We start from the raw sequence: 12,770 nt of genomic DNA on the forward strand, positions 1-12,770 counted from the left end.
GTAGAAGCCTCTGGAAATTTAGCATTTCCAATCAAAGCTTTGTCTACTCTGAGCAAACTAAGTCCCACACTCCAAATTATTAGAGCTGGGAATGCAGGAAAACCTGAATCCTGCCTTGTAATAACTGCTTCCTAACAGAAGTTTTCTGAGGCAGATTCATGCAAGAATCAATGCCTAGAAAAAAAAAAAAAGTACCACTTCATCATGAAAGATGGTTCAGCACCTTACCACTGGTAAGGGATCTCTGGTGCTGGTAGATTAAATTGACCCAATTGAGACTGGTGTGTGTTAGTTGCTCAGCTGTGTCCAACTCTTTGCGACCCCATGGACTGTAGCCTGCTAGGCTCCTTTGTTCATGGGATTCTCTAGGCAAGACTACTGTAGTGGGTTGCCATTTCCTTCTCCAGGGGATCTTCCTAAGCCAGGGCATGAACTTGGGTCTCCTGCATCACAGGAGGATTCTTTACCATCTGAGCCACTAAGGAAGCCAATTGAGACTGGACTGGAAGCCAAAGCATTGTGTCCATTTCCACCTTAAGCCCTAGACTTAGATTTCCTCTAGCTACAAGCAAGGAAGATACAAGAGCGATATGTGGTACCTGAGCCCACTTACTCCCACATTGCTGCTCATGGTACTGCCTCTGTTTGGAAACCTTTCTTTAAAGGATACACCTCACACCTTCTTACAATGATGATCTACCTCACACCTTCCAGAAATTTCCATTAGTGAGTTACTCTTTATTTGTGCCTTCCACTTTAGGTAAGTCCTTGTTGCACATTTCAACCTTTTTATAATGATTTATTGGGTCCTTTTATTCACTACAGAATGAGTTTCTTTGAGGCAAGGACCACATCTTGCTCAATTTTCAGATGATTCTAACACAAGACCTGAAAAACAACAGGTATTATGTACGCCAAAACATGAAATGACACATCATCTGGCCCCAACCATTCTTTCTAGCCTCCAGGCTCACTAAACCCACTAGTTCCTCACTTATCCACATAGCCCTGCTTTATCCACAAGACACAACTCAGTGACTGGCAAACGTGTCCTGTACAGACACACCCTCTTGCTTTCACTCATATTGTTCCCTCTGTCTGAAATATTCTCTCATCATTCCAAACCATAAAAATGTTCATCTTCCTCTGAGGTTCTACTTAAATATCATTCTCCAGAGAATCTCCTCTTTGCTTTCCCATCATCTCATGTTGATGTCTTACTTTCCACACACATCATACTTTCTCTCTACTGGGCTATACATTCTTAGAAGTCAGAGTCTATTAGGAACATTTACATCTCAATAAGACAAACAATTTCATTAAAATTAAGCAAAATATTTGAACAAAGATTTCATAAAAGAAAATATATTCCTCCCTTGGTATGGACAAGGCATTAGTACAAGGACCCTTGAAGATACCAAAATTCACCAATGCTCAAGTATCCCAAATAAAATGGATTAATATTTGCATATAACTTATGCATATCCTCCCATATACTTAAATCATCTCTAGATTACTTATAATACCTAATACAATGTAAATTCTATGTAAATAGTTGCTGGCACAGGGAAATTTCAAGTTTTGCTTTTTGGGAATTTTTGGAATTAAAAAATATATATTTTCCATCCATGGTTGGTTTAAAATTCATGTATGAATAACTGTGGATATGGATGGCCAATTATATACACACATGGCTAATAAGCATATGAAAAGGAGATCAACATTACTAGGTATTACAGAAATGCAAGTTAAAATACAGGGAGATATCATACCCATTTGTTTTGATGAAACTTAAAGATTGAAAATACCAAGTGTTAATGAGGCTGTAGAACATCTAAAATTTCATATACTTCTACAAAATGGTACAAGCTCTCTGAAAATTTTGCTTTAAAAGTTAAAAGTGAAACAAAAGGAAAAGCTATGCACAGACATTCTGTTCCCAAATGTTTACTTAAGAGAAACGAAAACATATCTACATAGACTAACACATGAATGTTCATAGCTACTTTATTAAAACTATTTTAATAATTTATTAAGTAGCCAGAAACTGAAAACAACACAAATGCCCATTAACAGGAAAACAGACAAATGACCATGGTATATTCAACCACTACAATGGGATAGTTCAGTTCAGTTCAGCCACTCAGTCATGTCTGACTCTTTGCGACCCCATGGACTGCAGCACGCCCGGCTTCCCTGTCCATCACCAACTCCTGGAGCTTGCTCAAACTCATGTCCATCAAGTCGGTGATGCCATCCAACCATCTCATCCTCTGTCATCCCCTTTTCCTCCTGCCTTCAATCTCTCTCAGCATCAGGGTCTTTTCCAATGAGTCAGTTCTTCACATCGGGTGGCCAAAATATTGGAGTTTCAGCTTCAGCAACAGTCCTTCCAGTGAATATTCAGGACTGATTTCCTTTTGAATGGACTGGTTGGATCTCCTTGCAGTCCAAGGGACTCTCAAGGGTCTTCTCCAACACCACAGTTCAAAAGCATCAATTCTTTGGTGCTCAGCTTTCTTTATAGTCTAACTCTCACATCCATACATGACTACTGGAAAAACCACAGCTTTGACTAGATGGACTTTTGTTGGCAAAGTAATGTCTCTGCTTTCTAATATACTGTCTATATTGATCATAGCTTTTCTTCTAAGGAGCAACCATGGAGTAGTACTCAGCAACAAAAAGAAATGATCTACTGGTAATTGCAACAACATGGATGAACCTCACCTTAAAATCATTATGCTGAGTGAAAGAAGCCAAGCACAAGTCATTATACACAGTGTGAACTCATTTATATAAAATTCTAGAAAACTGAAACCAAATCAGAGGTTGCCTGGGGCAGAGTTGGGGTTAGGGGAGAGACAGATTATAAAAAGACATGAGAAAACTATGGAAGTGATGAAAAATGTCTGTTTCCTTGATTGTGGAATGATTTCATGGGTGTTTAAATATGTCAAAATTCATTAAGTTACATTCTTTAAATATGTGCAACATGTTGTACTTATGCCTCAACAAAGCTAGGGGGAAGCCCTCAATGGTTCCATACTGCCAATGAGTAAAATAAAATCTGTATCACGGTGTTTTCATAAGTCAGATCCCTGCCTCTGGCCTCATCTCCAATCATTCCTCCTGCACATTTTGTGTTCTATAAGGACTGATCAGCATCTCCTCCCTTAAATACCTCTCCTTAGGTCACTTGCTGGGCATGTGCTTTTTTAACAGAGTGCTTCCTTTCTGAAAAGTTCACTCATACTCCACTCCTGTTCATCTGGAAAATAGTTACTTGTTTCTCAAAACTTTAATCAGTTTGTGTATACAGTAGTAGGTGCTTGATAAGTTATTGTACAATGTATGAATGGGCTAAGGTATACCTCCTTTAGGAAGCCTACTCTGACATATTGCCCAGAATTAGTCACTGTTTCAATTTTGGCTATTCTTTTTATTATCATCCAATATTGCTTTACATAGGGTTTTAAATCTGCTTCCTTACATGTTAACTCCTTGGGAACTGCGGTGGGCAGAATTCTAAGATGCCCCCTCAAATTCTTGTCCAGTATGAACACAAACTTTTTCCCAATTGTTCAATCAAATACTAATCTAGGAGTTACTATGAAGGGTATTTTGCAGCAGCGATTAAGGTCCCAAATCAATTTTAATTTAGGGAAATCATCCAAGTGGTCCTGATCTAATCATGAGAATCCTTTAAAAGCTAAGTGTTTTCTCCAGTTGATCACAGAACAGCATAGACTTGAAGCATGAGAAAAATTCAAAACACCTTTGCCAGCCAGAAGATGGAAGACACCAAAGGATGAGGAATGTGAGTGGCCTCTAAGAGATGAGAGACTCCTGACAGTCAGCAAGGAAAATGGGACTTAGTGCCACATCCTCACAAGGTGAATTCAGCCAAAAGCATAAATGAGCTCAGAAGTGGATTTTTCCCCCAGAGTCTTCAGATATGAGTTAAATCTGGTGAACAGTTCCATTTTAGCCTTGTGATACTCTAGGCAGTGAACCCATTCATGCATGCTCTGCCAGACTTCTGAACTACAAACCTTGTAGCTAATAAAGGGTACAGTTTTAAACCTCTACATTTTCATTCGTTTGTTACACTGCTGCATAAAAATAACACAGGGATAGAAATCACATCTCATATACCTTTATAGCACATGATTACTCATGTAATAAGAATTTAATTGTGTTTTTAAGAAAAAAATGCAAAGAAGAAAGAGAAAAAGGAAAGGAGGGAGATAAAAAATTAGAAGGAATGAAAGAGAAAAAAACAGAAACATTTTAGTTTCCAAAACAGTGGTTCTTGACCTTAGCTACACATTATCATCCTATGGAGAGCTTTAAAAAATATTAGTACCTGGGTTCCACCCCCAGTGATTCTGATTTAATTGATTAGAGTGTGGCATAAGCCTCCCTAGATGCAGCCAAAGTTGAGAACCACTGCTGTGGTTGCTCCATGTGAACAGACTCCCAAGGCCCAGAAGCTCTGACAGAACTCCAGCGGCCCCAGGCATCTGTGGAGCCTGGCTGGGTCCTTAAGGTTAACCTCCTGAAAGCCCTTATTTACTAGCTGTGTCCTTTTCCACAGTGAGCTCTTCCCAGGATGTAATCAGCCTCACTCCAGGACATATTCGTTCTTCTCTCCATTCACAGGTTCCTTAGTTTAAGTTTAAATAATAATCCCTTGGTATTTTAATAAATTCTGGGCTTCTTCTACATTACAGCCTTCTTGGAGCCTGCTGATCACATAAATTTTTCTCTGCAGGATTCTCAACTGCAATCTACAGAGAGAACACTGGTAATGTTCTGATTAGACATGGTGAATGCCATTACCTGAATAATGTCCTTATCTATCACCAACACCTAGACATCTTTCTCAGTTAAAAATTACTTTAATTGCTAATCAGAGTTCTCTGAAGGGCTTTATAATCTTAAGAAAGCTATACAGTATTGGGATCCTGAGCTACAATTGTGGTTCTGCCCCTTATTAATTGTGTGAGATATCTGGCAAGATAGTTAAGCACTATTAATAATAATAGTTTATCATCTTTAAATAAAGGAGTCTATATTATTTCAAAGGGTTTATATTAGACTAATAGTATGATAAAGGTTTATTACAACAGCTTAGGTGCATATGTGTGCATTTCTCTTTGTGTGTTTGATATGACTGTATATGTACACATATAAATATAGTGTTCCGGTTCAACCAGTTCACTGGAGTACCCAATATAGTTCTGTCATTCTGAAGAAAGTTTTTTAGAAAAAAAAAATGTAACCTATTTCAATAAATTCCTTTCTTGGGGAAAGAAAGAAGGATGGATGAGTAGGATGCTCTACCTCGCATGAAGATATCAATATGTGCTATTGATTCTTAAGTCTAGTTCGTCTTTCGAAGTTATCTAAGAGAGGGAGGGAAAAGGGAATACACATAAATTTTAGATAAGTCTCTTGTGGAGCATACTCTATGTGTCAGCATAGGCAGTTATCTAAATAAGTGATCTAAATAATTAGGCAGAGTCAGCCTATGAGACAGGTATTTTTAGTCCCATTTTTGTGGATAAAACCATTGCAATTTAAAGATTAATTAGAACATGTTCAAGGACACATTGTTAGTAAGTGATGGGCCTGAGATATGAACTTCAGGCTCTTTGACCTGCCAATAAAATCAGTGTACTTGGTTTGGGTTGCCAAGCCTTGTCTTGGAGTAACATCAGATCACAAATTAGAAAACCAGTTAAGTCCCTTGAGGATGAGAGGCAAATGATAACACACAATGGAGAACTCTATTCCAAATGTGAAACCTAGCAGGGAAGTTACTCACAGCTGGGAACCAATGGCCAGGTGGAAGCGAAGTTCTATGGGAGAGGGATGGGCCATTCAGGTATCTGACAAGAAAACTGAACAAAAATGTTGTTAGGAAAGATGGTAGGTCCTTTATTTCAGTGGTCCCTATAGACTACCACTTGATGCTTTTGAACTATGGTGCTAGAGAAGACTCTTGAGAGTCCCTTGGACTGCAAGGAGATCAAACCTAAAGGAAATCAATACTGAATATTCATTGGAAGGACTGATGCTGAAGCTGAAGCTCCAATACTTTGGCCACCTGATGCAAAGAGCTAACTCATTAGAAAAGACCCTGATGCTGGGAAAGATTGAAGGCAGGAGGAGAAGGGGACAACAGAGGACAAGATGGTTGGATGGTATCACTGACCTGATGGACATGAGTTTGAGCAAGCTCTGGAGGTGGTGAAGGACAGGGAGGCCTGGCGTAGTGCAGTCCAGGGGGTCACAAAGAGTCAGGGATGACTGAGAGACTGAACAGCAATAATAGACTACCACAATGGCCCTCAAGCTTAAGGGAGCATCAGACTCCCCTACAGCACTGGTTAAATCACCGATTGCAGACCCCACTCCCAGAATTTCTGATTTTGGGTCTAGGTAAGGTCAGGGGATTTACATTTCTAATAAATTTCCAGTTATGCTGATGTTGCTGATCTGGGGACCACAGTTCAAGAACCACTGTACTAGAGATACACAAATGTATCTGACAAGACCAGTAGATCTCTTTGGAGACACAGGTCACTACTAGATAGATTATCTAGTGTTTAGTTATCTATCTAGTTTCTAGATAGCAGTGTTTAAGAGTGTGAGCACTGTAACTAGACTATCTAGTTTCAACAGCCACTTATTGCTCACCAGATGGTTGATTTGGGGCAATTTATTTAAATATGTGCCTTAGTTTAGATAAACAAATGGATAAATAGGCAGACAGGGACTTCCCTGGTGGTCTAGTGGTTAGACTTCATGCTTCCACTACAGCAGGTGAGGATTCGAAGCCTGGTTGGGAAACTAAGATACCTCATGCTGTGTAGTACAGTCAAAAAATTATTAAAAAAAAAAAAAAAGAATAAACTTAAAAAAAAAAAACAGACAGTAAGAGAGAGTGGTCTATGTATAATATTGCTTAGCACATAGGAAACCAAGAGCTATCATTTTGCATTAGGACAGCAGGGACCTGGTTTGGTGGACCTGGGATGGTCCACCCACTTTCCTCCTCAGGGTCCTTGTTGCTAAGCTGTAGACAGTGTTGCAGGCAGATACTTGCCAGCTGCCAGTTCCTCCAAAAATTGATTGCCTCAGCTGCAGAGAGTCACCTCGCCCAAGATGATGCCCTTCCCAAAGCAGGCACATGCAATGACTATGGAGGCAGAGATATAAAGGCTTGGTTGCTGCTGCTGCTGCTGCTAACTCGTGTCAGTCAAGTCCGACTCTGTGCGACTCTGTAGACAGCGGCCCACCAGGCTCTCCCGTCCCTGGGATTCTCCAGGCAAGAACACTGGAGTGGGTTGCCATTTCCTTCTCCAATGCATGAAAGTGAAAAGTGAAAGTGAAGTCGCTCAGTCGTGTCCGACTCAGCGACCCCGTGTTTTCCAGGCAAGAGTACTGGAGTGGGTCGCCAGTGCCTTCTCTGAAAGGCTTGGTTACTTTGGCCCAATACAGGACAACTCTGCCCACCAGTATAGTCTAGAACTTCCTGTGGGGTCAGCTGAAGCTGCTTGGGCTGCATCACAGCCTGACTCCTCCCTTCGCTCAACTCTGCGTCCTTCCTTCCCTTTCATAGAGGCTGCTCCCAACCCCCCCCACCCCCCATCTGAACATATTGTGTCCTAAACTGCATCTCAGAGTCCGAATCCTAGAGAACTCAACATGCAACATGTTAAGCCCTTTGAGGTCAAAGAAGTAGGAGTTGGAGGTGGAGGCACAGCATAACATCAAAACTTTCAGACCCAGTTCCTGGGTTTAGTATCTAATCTCATGAAATTTTCTAATGAATAATAGCTCCATTCATTGCTCCTTAGTATGTACCAAGGATTGTTGCACTTCATCGTTAGAAAATGCCTATGGGTTATTATTATCCTCAATCTACAGATAAGGAAATCAGATTTACCAGTGTCAGATAACTTTTATCCATAGCCCTGTTAAATAACTTTGTCATGAATAAAACCTGAGTATGTCTGATTCTGAAGGTTGTGATCTTATATATCATACTTTTCTGCTCTGGTTTCTCATTAAAGGAAAATGCAAGCAGCATTTTTCACAGTATGAGAGCATCGGGGCTTGGGAAAGCTTTCCTTACTTAACCAGGTGAAGTTCTGCCTGGAAAGTTGTTGTCTCCCCTACAAAAGAAATTGTTGAGCCATGGGGGCTTTGTTGATCACTGTTGCTGGGCATTCCTGAAATTAGATAGCACTCTCTTCACTGCAGGCTCTCAGAAGAGGGGGAGTTAGCTCTGTGAGTCATGAGGAGATGGTGTTTGACAAGGACCCAAGATCATCCATTTCTTGACTACCTGTATTTTGCTACTTCAGATTCCAAAATAAAATATATAGAAGGGACACTCTAGGCAAACAGGCATATTTTTTCACCCTGCAAGACACTGGTCCCTGACTCCCTGGGGGAACTCCAGCATGGTCAAGTCGTACCAGTAGACAAACAGGGACAATTTTGGCTTACAGTAGGCATTTCTGAGTGTCTCAGATCAAAAGCAAACCCATGACCTCCTTGGCACCTTACCCCAGGCCCATGCCCTAACTGGCCCTCTGAATATTATCACTCTAGTGATGAGAAGAGACAATAAAAGATAAAACCAAAGACGTACATTTTCTCCCTAGAGCCTGGGGGCAGTTGGGTGACTCTTCCTCCTTTTCTCCTAAACCTTACCAAATAACCTAGACTGAGTTCATTTTCTTTTATTAGGTATATGAAGGGAAAGTAATATTGCATTATATTTCCTTGCAAATTTCAGAGACAGCAAGAGAAAGAAATAATTCATGGATAGAAGCCACCCTAAATAGAGACTCACCATAGAAAACTGAATTTTTTAATCTCTTTGTTCAGCATGCCAAAATTTCTAGTCCCCAAGCACCACGACCTAATGATACACTTGAACTTAACCCTTCCATGTTGGCACGTCTCCTTGGAGAGACAGGGAGAAGTGCTGTTTCAGCAAGTTCTGGAAGCCAGCAACTCCACAAGCAACAGAGTTCTGAGACATTACTGGCAAGTGACAAGAAGCAGTCTCATTTTTTGAAGAAAAGGCAGGTCTGAGATGACTTCAGAGCTAACTTGCAAAGCACTGGAATTCCCCTTGTCCTCCCTCTTCTGTTCCTTTGCTCCCCTCCCTTTGTCCCCCCCTTTTTTTCCCTTGTATCCTTCCACCCTTTCTTCTATCTTTCCTTATGGCCAGATTTTTTTCCTTCCCAAAGCATTAACTGATTGTCTCTGAGAAGTAATATTATCTGGAAATTAGAGTTAAAATAAGAAGAAAACTACTTCACACATTTAATATGGGACTCAGAACTAAAAAACAAATGAAAGTACCTAGACTGGCTGACCTCAATTTTCTCAACTAAAAAAGGCAGAAGATAATTTTGCTACATATCTATGTAGATTGTTTGGGGTTCAACAGGACAATAGGTATAATTTAATACAGTGCCTAGTTCAGAGAAATCAATTTATGTTAGTATTTATTATTATTTGGAGTATTAAGGGTAGTAGTATTGCTACTGTTAACCTACTGGACTAGGCATTGACAGTTCAAAGGTGAAATGGACATAGAGGTGACCTCAGAAAGCTGCTTTCTCAGGCCCTCCCTAACAGTTCTTAGCACAGTTGCCTCACAACAGAATAAACTATTTCATAATTCAACAGTGATTCTCAGCCCTTATGCATCAGAATAACCTAGAGTGTTTTGAAAACCTGAGCTCTGTATTTCCCTACCTCCAACCCCTGGGAAGCTAAGTAGCTCTAAAATAGATCCAGGCATTGCTATTTTTAATAGTCTACACAAGTGATTATGATGTAGACTTAGAAATGGGCCACAAAGACTTGATCAAACTGATGTGAGTAACAAATTCAACTGTGTCTGGGTGGAAAGCCTTCTTTAGCAAGTTTAATATTCAATTTTATTATTGTTTAAATCTGTAAACTTTTTGGTTATGAGGTAATACAGTGTTGTTAGCTTTAGAGTCCAAAAGACGAGGCTTGTTTTCTAGCTTGCATATCTAATGAACTCCCTACTCATCTGTGAAATGGGAATAAGGATGGTACTTCTGTCATAGGTTTGTTAAAGGAATTCAGTAAAATATGTTCATTCAGTATTCACTATTGCCTAGTCTATACAGATACTGTTTTAGGACCAGAGGATACAGCAATGAACAAAACAAGTTTCCATTTTCACAAAGCTCACCTTCTAGTGGGTAAGGAAGGAAATCTGTAATATACATAAAGTACCCAGCGGTATCTGGCATACTTAATATGATACTAATTATTACACAAATATTTGCTGTACCCTAATTATGTGCCAGGCTGCTATGCATGTTGAAAATACAGAGAACAAGAAAGGGTGTCTGCTCTCAGAGAGCCTCTATTCTGGTGGACAAAAAACTGGCAAGGAAATAATTATACACAACAATTTCCAATATTTGTACAGGAAATTTTTATAGAAAACAGGGAAGCTAAAATACAACAATGGGATAGTAACAGCATCTTTCAGTATCCTTTCCATGAACAGAAAACACAAGTAAAGCTGACTTGAAGAACTGTACAAAAAACATCTTCATGACCCAGATAATGACAATGGTGTGATCACTCACCTAGAGCCAGACATTCTGGAATGTGAAGTCAAGTGGGCCTTAGAAAGCATCACTACAAACAAAGCTAGTGGAGGTGATGGAATTCCAGTTGAGCTATTTCAAATCCTCAAAGATGATGCTGTGAAAGTGCTGCACTTGATATGCCAGTAAATTTGGAAAACTCAGCAGCAGCCACAGGACTGGAAAAGGTCAGTTTTCATTCCAATCCCAAAGAAAGGCAATGCCAAGGAATGCTCAAACTACCGCACAATTGCCCTCATCTCACATGCTAGTAAAGTAATGCTTAAAATTCTCCAAGCCAGGCTTCAGCAATACATGAACCATGAACTTCCAGATGTTCAAGCTGTATTTAGAAAAAGCAGAGGAACCAGAGATCAAATTTCCAATATCCGCTGGATCATCGAAAAAGCAAGAGAGTTCCAGAAAAACATCTATTTCTGCTTTATTGACTATGCCAAAGCCTTTGACTGTGTGGATCACAATAAACTGTGGAAAATTCTGAAAGAGATGGGACTACCAGACCACCTGACCTGTCTCTTGAGAAACCTGTATGCAGGTCAGGAAGCAAGAGGTAGAACTGGACATGGAACAACAGACTGGTTCCAAATAGGAAAAGGACTACGTCAAGGCTGTATATTGTCACCCTGCTTATTTAACTTCTATGCAGAGTACATCATGAGAAACACTGGGCTGGAAGAAACACAAGCTGGAATCAAGATTGCCAAGAGAAATATCAATAACCTCAAATATGCAGATGACACCACCCTTATGGCAGAAAGTGAAGAAGAACTAAAAAGCCTCTTGATGAAAGTGAAAGAGGAGAGTGAAAAAGTTGGCTTAAAGCTCAACGTTCAGAAAACTAAGATCATGGCATCTGGTCCCATCACTTCATGGGAAATAGATGGGGAAACAGTGGAAACAGTGTCAGACTTTATTTTTTTGGGCTCCAAAATCACTGCAGATGGTGACTGCAGCCATGAAATTAAAAGACGCTTACTCCTTGGAAGGAAGGTTATGGCCAACCTAGATAGCATATTGAAAAGCAGAGACATTACTTTGCCAACAAATGTCCATCTAGTCAAGGTTATGGTTTTTCCAGTGGTCATGTATGGATGTGAGTGTTGGACGGTGAAGAAAGCTGAGCACCACAGAATTGATGCTTTTGAACTGTGGTGTTGGAGAAGACTCTTGAGAGTCCCTTGGACTGCAAGGAGATCCAATCAATCCATCCTAAAAGAGATCAATCCTGGGTGATCATTGGAAGAACTGATGTTGAAGCTGAAACTCCAATACTTTGGCCACCTCATGCGAAGAGGTGACTCATTGGAAAAGACCCTAATGCTGGGTAGGACTGGGGGCGGGAGGAGAAGGGGACGGCAGAGGATGAGATGGTTGGATGGCATCACCGACTCGATGGACATGGGTTTGGGTAGACTCTGGGAGTTGGTGATGGACAGGGAGGCCTGGTGTGCTGTGATTCATGGGGTCGCAGTGAGTCGGACACGACTGAGCGACTGAACTGACTGAACTGAAACATAAAAAGTCTTTATTGGTAATAAAGTCTGATAACAGAGTAGGATTCAAGCTTGGTTATTTAAGACTTGGCTTTATACCTCTAGGTATGTCTCTGCTTGTACTTTGTATGTCTGTATCATCTTCAGAGAGAACTTACAGTCACAAAAAGGCTGCGAGGATACCAAGGCAGGCTTCCCTGGTAGTCACATCCCATAGTCACATCCCATATTCACTAGAAGTTCTATGGTGTGCAATAATTGGATTCAGTTCAGTTCAGTCACTCAATCGTGTCTGAGTCTTTGTGAACCCATGGACTGCAGCACGCCAGAATTCCCTGCCTATCACCAACTCCCAGAGCTTACTCAAACTTATGTCCATTGAGATGGTGATGTCATCCAACCATCTCATCCTCTGTCATCTCCTTCTCCTCCCACCTTCCATCTTTCCCAGCATCAAGGTCTTTTCAAATGAGTCAGTTCTTCACATCAGGTGGCCAAAGTATTGGAGCTTCAGCTTCAGCATCAGTCCTTCCAATGAATATTCCGGACTGATTTCCTTTAGGATGGACTGATTGCATCTGCTTGCTGT

General features: G+C 40.6%; 1 long non-coding RNA gene across 1 annotated transcript in view; it reads right to left on the bottom strand.

Moving 5' to 3' along the window:
* The window catches only part of LOC145506337 (uncharacterized), a 788,916-nt gene that overhangs the window by 330,307 nt on the left and 445,839 nt on the right, over positions 1 to 12,770 (bottom strand). The window lies entirely within an intron of this gene.

This window comes from Giraffa tippelskirchi, chromosome 5, assembly GCF_054371585.1.
Source record: "Giraffa tippelskirchi isolate mGirTip1 chromosome 5, T2T-mGirTip1v1.2.pri, whole genome shotgun sequence".
Classification (NCBI taxonomy): domain Eukaryota; kingdom Metazoa; phylum Chordata; class Mammalia; order Artiodactyla; family Giraffidae; genus Giraffa; species Giraffa tippelskirchi.